This window comes from Oryctolagus cuniculus, chromosome 1, assembly GCF_964237555.1.
Source record: "Oryctolagus cuniculus chromosome 1, mOryCun1.1, whole genome shotgun sequence".
NCBI lineage: Eukaryota > Metazoa > Chordata > Mammalia > Lagomorpha > Leporidae > Oryctolagus > Oryctolagus cuniculus.
The window spans coordinates 11,456,489-11,466,421 of NC_091432.1; positions in this window are offsets into that span (position 1 = coordinate 11,456,489).

The following is a 9,933-nucleotide window of genomic DNA, read 5'->3' on the forward strand; positions in this document are numbered from 1 at the left end:
CCAATGGATGTCCTACGCCATTAAACCTTGCTGCCTTCTTACCACTACTCACTACTCACAGTCTCACGGTGAAATTCTTTTCTTAGGGGAAGACAAGGGCCTCTATGCCGGCCACCCCCGCCAACAGGTGCACGAGCCAAGGGGAGTGGAGAGGAAGCAGGTGCATAAACCAGAGAGAGCCAGGAGCAGAAGCAGGTGGGGAACGCTGGGCCCTGGGTGAAAGCCGGGGTCTTCTGCTTCCCGCCTCCCCTTCACAGGAAGGGGAGCGAGTGTGGAGAGAGCATAGTGGGGGTGACAGGGGCCCCCCAGACATTCTGGGGTGCTGTGTTGACTGGAAAATGAGACTGCAGGAGCTCGAATATCTAGACGTGTTTTCACATAAATAAGGGACTAGACTTGTTCCATGGGGAAGTTTCAGAGTGAAGCAAGGACAAAGGCTGGGACTTGCAGGAGGCAGCTGTAACTGTGACAGCAACGTCTGTCACCAACCTGGCGTTGTCACCGCAACTGTTTGCCAAGCCCCTCGCCGGGATGGGGGCTGTGCGCAATGTGTGGAAAGGCTCGCTTCCTTCCTGTTCTCACGAGGTAGGAGACAGAGAGCGAGAGCTTCACCCTGCGGGCTGCGGCTGCTCTCGGGGGGCGGGGGGGGGGGCAGTGGTGAGTGGTGCTGATGCGATCTAGGACCGCGTTGAACAAAACTGCCCCCCAACCCGGTGTCGAGAAAGTAAAGTGAGGGGGTGGGGGAGGTGAGAGAGAGGTCAAGGCCAGGACGCAGGGAGGAGGGTGCCCCTTCCAGGGGAAAGGGTGCTGACGGCTTCCACACACGGCTGAGGCAGGTCCTCTCTGGTGCCAGAGCAGGAAGGAGCTGAGCCTCTGGTCGGGGGGGCTGGGGGCTGGGCTCTGCCTGGAGGAGCTGGCTGGGTCCCTGGGCTGGGCTCCCACTCTTGCCGTGAGCCTCACTTTCCCCCTCTTTAAGCAGAGACTAGTAACAGAACCTAAGGACCTACTATGTGTATAGTGCATATTTTTTTAAAGGTTATTTATTTATTTTGAAAGGCAGAGTTCCAGAGAGAGAAGGAGGGCCAGAGAGAGAGAGAGGTCTTCCATCCACAAGTTCACTCCCCAGGTGGCCACACTGGGCAGCACTGGGCCAGGCCAAAGCCAGGAGCCAGGAGCTTCATCCGGGTCTCCCACGTGCATGCAGGGGCCCGAGCACTTGGGCCATTCTCCACTGCTTTCCCAGGTGCATTAGCAGGGAGCTGGGTCAGAAGCAGAGCAGCTGGGACTTGAACCAGTGCCTGTATGGAATGCTGGCATAAGAGGCGGCTTTACCTGCTATACCACAGTGCCAGCCCCAAGTGTAGAGCTTTGAGTCACTGCAAGTTCTCCATAAGCATTACAGAAAATTAATTATGCATTTTGGATTCACATTCCTGCCTGCTGTGTACACCTCCTGTATGTAGGGGGCTTGTCTGGGACTTAGTGAAGCTGAGCCCCTACCCCAGTGCCTTTGCTGTAAACTAGACCAGGCCCTGGTGGCTCCTCCTTGGCTTGCAGCACCTCTGAACAGAGTCCCGTATGAAATTCAAGAGTGGGGGCTGGCGCTATAGCATAGTAGGTTAAACCTCCACCTGTGGCGCCAGCAACCCTTATGGACACTGGTTCGAATCCTGGCTGCTCCACTTCCGATCCAGCTCTCTGCTATGGCCTGGGAAGGCAGTGGAGGATGGTCCAGGTGCTTGGGCCCCTGCACCCACTTGAGAGACCTGGAAGAAGCTCCTGGCTCCTGGCTTCTGGCTTCAGATTGGCCCAGCTCTGGACATTGTGGCCATTTGGGGAATGAACCAATGGATGAAAGACCTCTCTCTCCCTCTCTATCTCTAACTCTACCTCTCAAATAAATAAAATCTTATAAAAAAAAGAAAAGAAAAGAAATTCAGGAGAGACACAAAGGTACAGGCAGAGCCGAGACCCTGAAATCACAAAGGCTTACGCTGCCCCTGGACTTAGCACGGTGGGCATCTCAGGGCTGGCGTCTGTTCCGGGAGCTCCACAGGAACTCCCAGGCCCTGGTCAAAGTAACACCCGGTCTGCCCTTACACCCAGACAGACCACAGCCCCGCCTGGCCATGTCAGGAGAAACACAGCGGCCCCCACCACTGGTCAATCAAAGGAAGGCCACAAGCGCTGTCCACTGCAGGGAGCTCACCCGTGAGCGGAGCACCCGCTGCTCATACGCAGCAGCTTTGAGCTGTAAGAGTCACTGTGTTTCATCCCTCGGGAGCTGCCTGGCGCCTTGCTCTGTGCATTGTAATGAATCTCCCGCTTTCTCCCACCTGGCAGGTGTCCAGGATTGGCTCACTGCCCACTGGGCGAGCAGACCCAGCGGCAGGGATTCTACAGCGAGTCCTCCACCAGTCTGGGGCTATTCTACACTTTCAGGGGTGAAGAGGGAGCTGCCTCTTTGTGTGAGGGGATGCTTTGGGTCCCACTGGTTCAGCTCCTAGCTTCACAAAGGAGGAACTGAGGCCCAGAGAACAGAAGGGACTTGGATGAGGTCCTCCTGGACCAAGGTGATTTAGTGACAAAACAGGGACTGGAATTCAGGAGCTCCAAGGTTGAGTGCTGAATCAGGCTCTTCCCAGGCTATGTGATAGCCAGGAACTGGGCTTTTCAACTTCGGAAAGAAAGGACTGTTTTGTGAACCTCCAGGGCGGCAGGGTCAAGTGCAGGCTGTCTGGCCTCCAGCTGCTTGGGGCTGCCGCCCAGCCAGAAAAGAGGCAGACCTTCCATTCTGATATCCAGCAGGCCCTGGGGGTCGGGGAGCTCTGTTTGACTTCCTGTGGCCTTATCACAGCTGATACAAGAGACTGATACAGAGACTGATGCAGAGACTGGCAAACTTTCACACCATTCCTGGAGGCCCAAGTTAGAGAGGCAGGGCCTGGCCAGTCTTGGCTTGAGTACATGCCAACAATCACACCCCTCTTTCTCTTAACAACCTTTGTGTGTTGGACAAGTGGGGCCGTAAACGCATGCCTCTCCCCCCTCCCCTGCCCGCCCCGCCAGGGTCAGTGCACACTTGCTGCAGCGGGTGGCTTCTCTACCACGTATGGATGTGTCTATCGGAAATGCCTTACACCCTCCATTGAGGGCGTTTTGGCCTCTGGGGACCAGAAGAGCTCTGCCCTGAGGTCTTGGCAGGATTCCTGAGATGATGCTGGAGTCAGCAGAGGCGATGTGGTATACCCAAACATCACCCAAACATCACCCGAGGTTGCACCTTTGCCCGCAGCCGGTGGCTGAGAGATGCCTGCGGAGGTACGGAAGCCCGGCTCCCTTGCCTTAGCTCGGGGCAGTTTTAAGCCTTTATAGAAAGCAGAGTCCCCTGGAATATTCCGGAGCTTAAGCTTCCTTGCCCAGCACGGGCGTGAAACCTCACTGTGCTGTGGCTCTGCCCCCTGCCCTGATCCTGCTACAGAAAGTCCAGGCCTTATCGATGGTGCTGGATCAGAAGGAGGACAAGGTCTGAGCATCAAGGAAAGAGGACGTTCATTCTGTTGCTAAAGTGAGGAGTGAAGAGGTAGTCAGCGATGTCCCAGGGATCTGCCGTCCTCCATCCTCCAGCGAGGGCGGTTCTGGAGTTTCAAGGAGTTGCAGGGAAAGCTGTGCCTGGGGGGATGTGGCTGATAACACAGCAGGCCTAGAGACGGGCTCAGGAGTCAGGAGCTGACCGCCAAAGCGTGCGGGTCCGGTTAAGAGGATTTTTTAAATACATAAATCTTAAACATCAGTGCAGTTTCTTGAGAAAAGCACCGAAGGAGACTTGATGGCTTCATCTCAACACGGAGGGGCCACAATAGAACGCTTTGCCTGGCAAGCAGCTGCAAAACACTAGGCTGGTCCGAAAGACGCACAGCGCTGTGTTAGGAGAGTCTGGTGTTTCCTTAACTACAACAGGGTGCATCCCCCTAAAGCCCAGGACCAGCAAGGTTTACTGTGCCCTGAGCCACCCACATCCCATTACATCCTCTTCCCCTCCCTCATGGGCTTCTCCTGGGAGCACCTTTGAAACGAACCACTGCCCCGAAACCTCATCTCACGGAGCGCTTCTAGGGAATCCGACCTAAGACCCCCTTCTTCATGCAGTCCACTGAGACCCCAACCCGGTTAGGGCCCCTTCGCTTCTGGGTGTTCCTGGGGACTTTCCCAGCCATGGGGTTTTATCCTGGACAGATGTTCTGATGTCCCTGCGAACCATCATGTTCCTGGGAAAGAGGGACCTCTCCTGAGTCGGCCACAATGTTATAGGACCCCCCAGAAATGGCAGGAGGGATTGCTCTAGAACCCTCCCTGTCGCTCCCCCTCTTCACGGAGGAACGACACTGGACCCTAGCTGTTCTTTTGTTTGCTCTGTCCTTCCCAGGTTTGCTGCTGGTCCTTCCCGGGTTGGCTGCCGTCCTTCCACCTCCGTGGAAGGGCGGTTCCCCCTGCCACTTTCCCCACTTCCGCGGGGGAGCGGCACACCGCCGGCCGGCTCTCTCGGGGGCTGCTCAGATGTTATTCGAATGTTCCCGGTGCATGTTGTCTCTCTCCTCCTTTATAGTCCTCTTCCACCAATCCCAACTCTGCTACCCACACGCCGAGTACGCTGCTCTCCTCCAATCAGGAGCAGGATCAGTTCCTGCAGCTCATTCAAGTTGGCGAGAGGCAGCTGCGTAGAAGCTGTTTACTCCTCTCCCAGCGCCATATTGTGGGAGAGCAGATGCATAGAATAAGTCTTAATTCCAGTAACTTAGTCTAGTCCGAGTTGCTCCCCACACCTCCCCCCAAACTGGTTTCACTCAGATGTATAGCAAGTCAGTGAGTGACATGGTGCAGGGAGCCAGGCAGCTGTCACCCAGCCCCCAGGCTCTCCAGGGTGTTGGGGTGAACTTCCTTCAGGACTGAAGTTGGGGTTGCATGGGCTTGTCCAGCTCGGGTCCAGGTCCCCGTTTGGCCTGTGGTGTGCCCGTGGCTCTCCTTTGATGGGTTGGTGATACGGAGTCCTCTTGGGAAGTGTGATGATGGCAAAATGGGCTGCAGTCAGTCTGGGGCTGCGTGCAGGTGGTGGTTACTGTTTGCCCAGGGCCTGGGCTTCCTGGAAAAGAAACCTCTTGAAACAAGACTGAACCTCAAGCTGTTATTTATAGAGGAGCTACGTGGCCTCAGGAGTCTGGTGGTCAGGGTCCCTGCAGGGCCAGCTGCAGTGCTCCCTCAATTAGAGAGTTAATTTTAGGAAGAGGTTGATTGGCAATCGGAAAAGCAGGACAAGGAGACTCGGAGCTAAGGGAGGGAGGGAGGAGGCCGTGGGAGGCTGGGCCCTGGAGGTGTCTGGCACCTGCATGAGAAGCCCTGCAGAGGGTTCAGTTTCAGCAAGCAAGGAGCGTGAGCAGATGTGGACTCTGGGTACCAGACTCTGTGCAGACAGCGTGAACACCCAGGAAACCCCTCTGTATTAGGATGTAACCAAAGCCCAGCTAGCAAGAGGCTTCAATAAAGTCCAATCCCAAACAGTCCCGACAGCTCCACAGTAGTGGAGACCCAAATTCTTTCTCGTTGCTTTGCCATCCTCAACATCTGGTGTCTGTCTCTTGGTCCATTATGGCTTCTCCAGCTCCTGACATCACATCTGAATTCCAGCTAGCAGCAAATAGAGAAGGGGGAGCAGGATACACCCCTTTCCTTAAAGGGCACAACCCAGAAGTTGCACATGTCACTTCTCACTTCTCCTGGACCACAGTGAAGTTACAGGCAGCATGTCTAGGTGAAAGGGAAGCTGGGAAATGTAGTCTTTAGCTGGGCGGCTAAAAGTTGGTGTCTGATTGCTAAAGGAGGCAGGGGGTGGTGAGAAGCCCCTGCTCCACCCTCCTGCTACAGTGAGGATGAGCTGGGTTTCACCGTCAAGACGCCCAGCACCCAAATCTCAGAGTCTCAGTGCAGCCAAGGCTGGTTTCTCACTCACAGCCAGCATGACTGGCAGGAGCCCCCATCACGGCCACTGGACGCCCCGTCTCGACGCAGGGGAAGGGGACACGCAGCAGACTGGACTCTGGTGCGAGTGCCACAGGACACCTCCTGTCGCTTGCCCCTGGTCAAAGTGAACTCCAAGGTCATGGCAGCCCTGGGCTGCAGGGTAGACGGGGGGGGGGGCAGCGAGGTCCTGCTCAGAATAGTTAGGAACAGCAACGATGGCCCCCGCACCATGGAGGCGCTGGTCCTCTGCTCTTTGGTTCTTCTCGCCTGCTCCTCAGCCTCTTTGGTCAGTACCTGCAGATTTGGGTAAGAGGACATGGGTAAGACCTACACTGGCCTGTTAGCAAACAGGAGAACCAAGCAAATCGAATGAAAGGAAAAAAAAAGAAAAAAACCTTTACTTTAACCACAATTTGCCTTTAGGCAAGATTACGGGTCTGTGTGTTTCATGCATAAATTTAATAAACTCATAAAAGAGAGGTATAAAACCTAAATTCACTTGCCAAACAAAATAATTATAGTAAAGCTGCGCCACATTGTTATGGACAGAGTAACCCCCCACACACACACACGCACACTGATGAGGTCACAGGGTGGGGCTCTTGTGGGAAGAGATGCCAGAGAGAGTGCTTGTTTGCCGAGTACTCGGTGAGAAGGTGGCCTGTGCAAGCCAGGAAGAAAGCTCTCACCGGAGCCTGGCCATGCCGCTACCTCATGCTGGACTCCTCACCTGCAAAACTGTGAGAAAATGCGTTTTTGTTGTTTCAGTCACCCAGTCTACGGCACTTTGTAAAAAATGTATTTATGAGAAGGGCAGAAAATCAGAGAGAGACAGAGAGACAGAGGCAAAGAGACTGTCCACCCATTGACTCACTTCTCAAATGGTCACAATAGCCAGGTCTGGGCCAGACCGACACCAGCAGCCAGGAACTCCATCCAGGTCTCCCACGTGAGTGGCAGGAGCCCAAGTACTCGGGTCATCTTCCACTGCCTTCCCAGGAGCATTAGCGGGAACCGGAATTGCAGGGGGAACACAAACCAGCACTCCAGTACAGACACTGGTGCCACAGGTGGTGTTTTTGTTGTTGTTGCTTTTTTTTTAATATTTATTTTATTTATTTGAAAGACAGAGTTACAGAGAGAGGTAGAGGCAGAAAGAGAGGTCTTCCATCCACTGGTTCACTCCTCAGATGGCCGCAACAGCCAGAGCTGTGCCAATCTGAAGCCAGGGGCCAGGAGCTTCCTCTGGGTCTCCCATGCGGGTGCAGGGGCCCAAGGACTTGGGCCATCCTCCACTGCCTTCCCAGGCCACAGCAGAGAGCTGGATCAGAAGTGGAACAGCCAGGACTAGAACCGGCGCCCATATGGGATGCCAGCGCTTCAGGCCAGGGCTTTAACCTGCTGCGCCACAGTGCTGGCCCCACCCATGTTTTGTAATGGCAGCCTGAGTCTGCTAAGATACATATTAGGGTAGTATATCAGGTTTGAGTTTAGGTTTACATTATAGAAAACCTGAAATAACTATAACGTAATCCAGATAAAGCTTGATTTTTTCTTTAACTCCCTCTGATTTAAACAAATCTGGAGGTGGATAGCTCATGTCTTGGGGCAGGGAGCTCTCCTTGTTTCCTCTCAAATCCAATCAAGAATGTGTCTTTCTGGAGGCTGGAGGTGACGCCTGGTCAGCTGCGTGTCTTCAGGCCTTCGCGGTTGGGTGTCCGGTGACAGCACGTGGAACGAATGAGCAAACGAAGGAATGAGAGGAGAACCAGGCACCGCTTCTCTGAGGGGGCTGCTTGTGCCTAGAACTGGTTTTCTCTTCACAAAATGTTTATTTATTTGAAAGGCAGAGTTACACAGGAAGAGATGGAGGGAGATTTCCTGTCTGCTAGCTTACTCCCCAGATGGCTGCAACGTCTGGGGCTGGGCCAGGTCAAAGTCAGGAGCCAGAAACTCCAACCAGGTCTCCCACGTGGGTGGCAGGAGCCCAAAGACTTGGCTCATCATCGGCTGCTTTCCCGGGGGCATTAGCAGGCAGCTGGACTGGAAGTGGAACAGCTCGGAACTTTGGCCGCTGCTGAACCCGCCGCACCACAGTGGTGGCCCTGCCTATACCCTTCTGGTTTTTGTATGTCTGAAGGGCACTCTGCGCATGAATAACATTGGGTGTAACTGGGGCATGAGATGTGGAGATACAGGAGCCCGCACTGAGACTCCAGGACCAGAGGGGATGAGGCTGGAGCCCGGGGACCCTGGGGGGAGCCGGAGGACAGCAGCAGGACACGAGGCAGCAAGAGCAGCGCTTCCCACTGCCCGCGCTCTCCACGACCTGAATTTCCTGCAACTGTCCCCACCTCCCTCCTCTGCCCTCCTTCTCTGTCTCAGGTTGCTCACCCTCCCCCAGCCCCCTTAAGGAGACTTGGCATAGACCCAGGACCTGCAGAGAGTATCAGGAGTTTGTCATCATCCCGTCCCCAGCACCCTGGGTGGAATCATCTCGTGTCTGTCACGTTCTCAGGTTCTGATTGTTCCAGCTGAAGCAGTTTCTAGCATCTGCATAAAATGATATGTAAAACATATCATATCTCTGTGCCTTACAGAACACACAAAAAAGTGGAGTAAGTGCTAAGAAAGGGAGCAGTATGGAATGCTTCAGTAACATATTTACCCCACTTGGGGGGTACACCAGGGGTTTTCTAGGAGAGATGAGAGACAAAACACCCTGTAACAACAGCAGCTTACACAAAGTGGCTTATCTCCCCATTACAGCTGCCAAGTGTGGCCCCTTTGGTTGCCTCATGGTTCAAGATGACTACTGTAGCTCCAGCCATTACATCCACATTCCAACTCCAAGCCGGTACTAGTGAACGAAGGGATTAGACTCAAATTAAGCCGTAAGTAGTGTTCTATAGCCTCCCCTCGAAAGCAATATTCATCCATGTGCAGAGTTAAAAAACCACAGGACAAAGAGCTAAGGCAGCTGCGCTGGCCCTGCCAAGCCTTCAGACAGTTTCGGCCTGGCTTCCTGGCAGCTGCGGTCACTCAGTCGGCTGACTTCGTCCAACGTGAGAGATGCCTGCCGAACCAACCGTGTGGCCTCCGACGGGGGTCGCCAGGTGCTGCCTGGGGGCGGGTGGCTGAGGCCGCCTCCCTCCCAGACCCCTGCCGCCGGGGCTGGGGTCGGAGGGACGGACAAGGGCAATCCCTGACGAGGCTCGGTCATCCATGGGGCGCCCGTAGGAGGAGGAACCTGCGTCCCGCAGGGGCAGTGAGGTCTTGGCCAGCGGGATTCACCCCCACGACCCCCAGAATCTTCCACAGAAACCCGAGTCCGCGGAGTGGCAGAGCGCCGGCACACACACACACACACACAGAGCCCCGCCGCGTGCCCAGGCCTCTGGTCCTGTGACCCCGTCCTTCCCATTCCGTCCCAGCCGGTGGCCGTCACCAGCGATGACCGCTGAACAGCTAACGAGGCGCTGAGCCCGGGGCGGCACGGCTCGCTGGGTCTCGGGGGTTCGCCTCCTGCGACCCCGTTTCCACCAAACGTGGCTCACAGCGAAGGGCTCTCCCCCGGGCCCGGCTGTCCCGCAGGGCCGGCACCAGGGCCCGGCCTCTCCGCTGGGCAGCGTGCAAACCCCGGGCACGCGAGGATGTCTGTGGTTTAGACAGCGCTGCGCGCCCGCACGGGACGGACCCGGGGTGGCCTGCGCCTCGGAGCACGGGGCGCTTTTGGGGAAACTACACAGAGCCCTTGGGGCAGCGCCCCCGGCGCCCCCGGCCCCAAAGGCGCTGCTGTCCGCCCAGGGACTCGGTCCACGGGCGCTGCAGTCCCGGCGCTAACCCGTGCCATGGAAACGCGTGCCCGGCCTTGGGCGAGGCCGCAGCCCGAGCTCGGCCCTACCAGCTCGGCCCCAG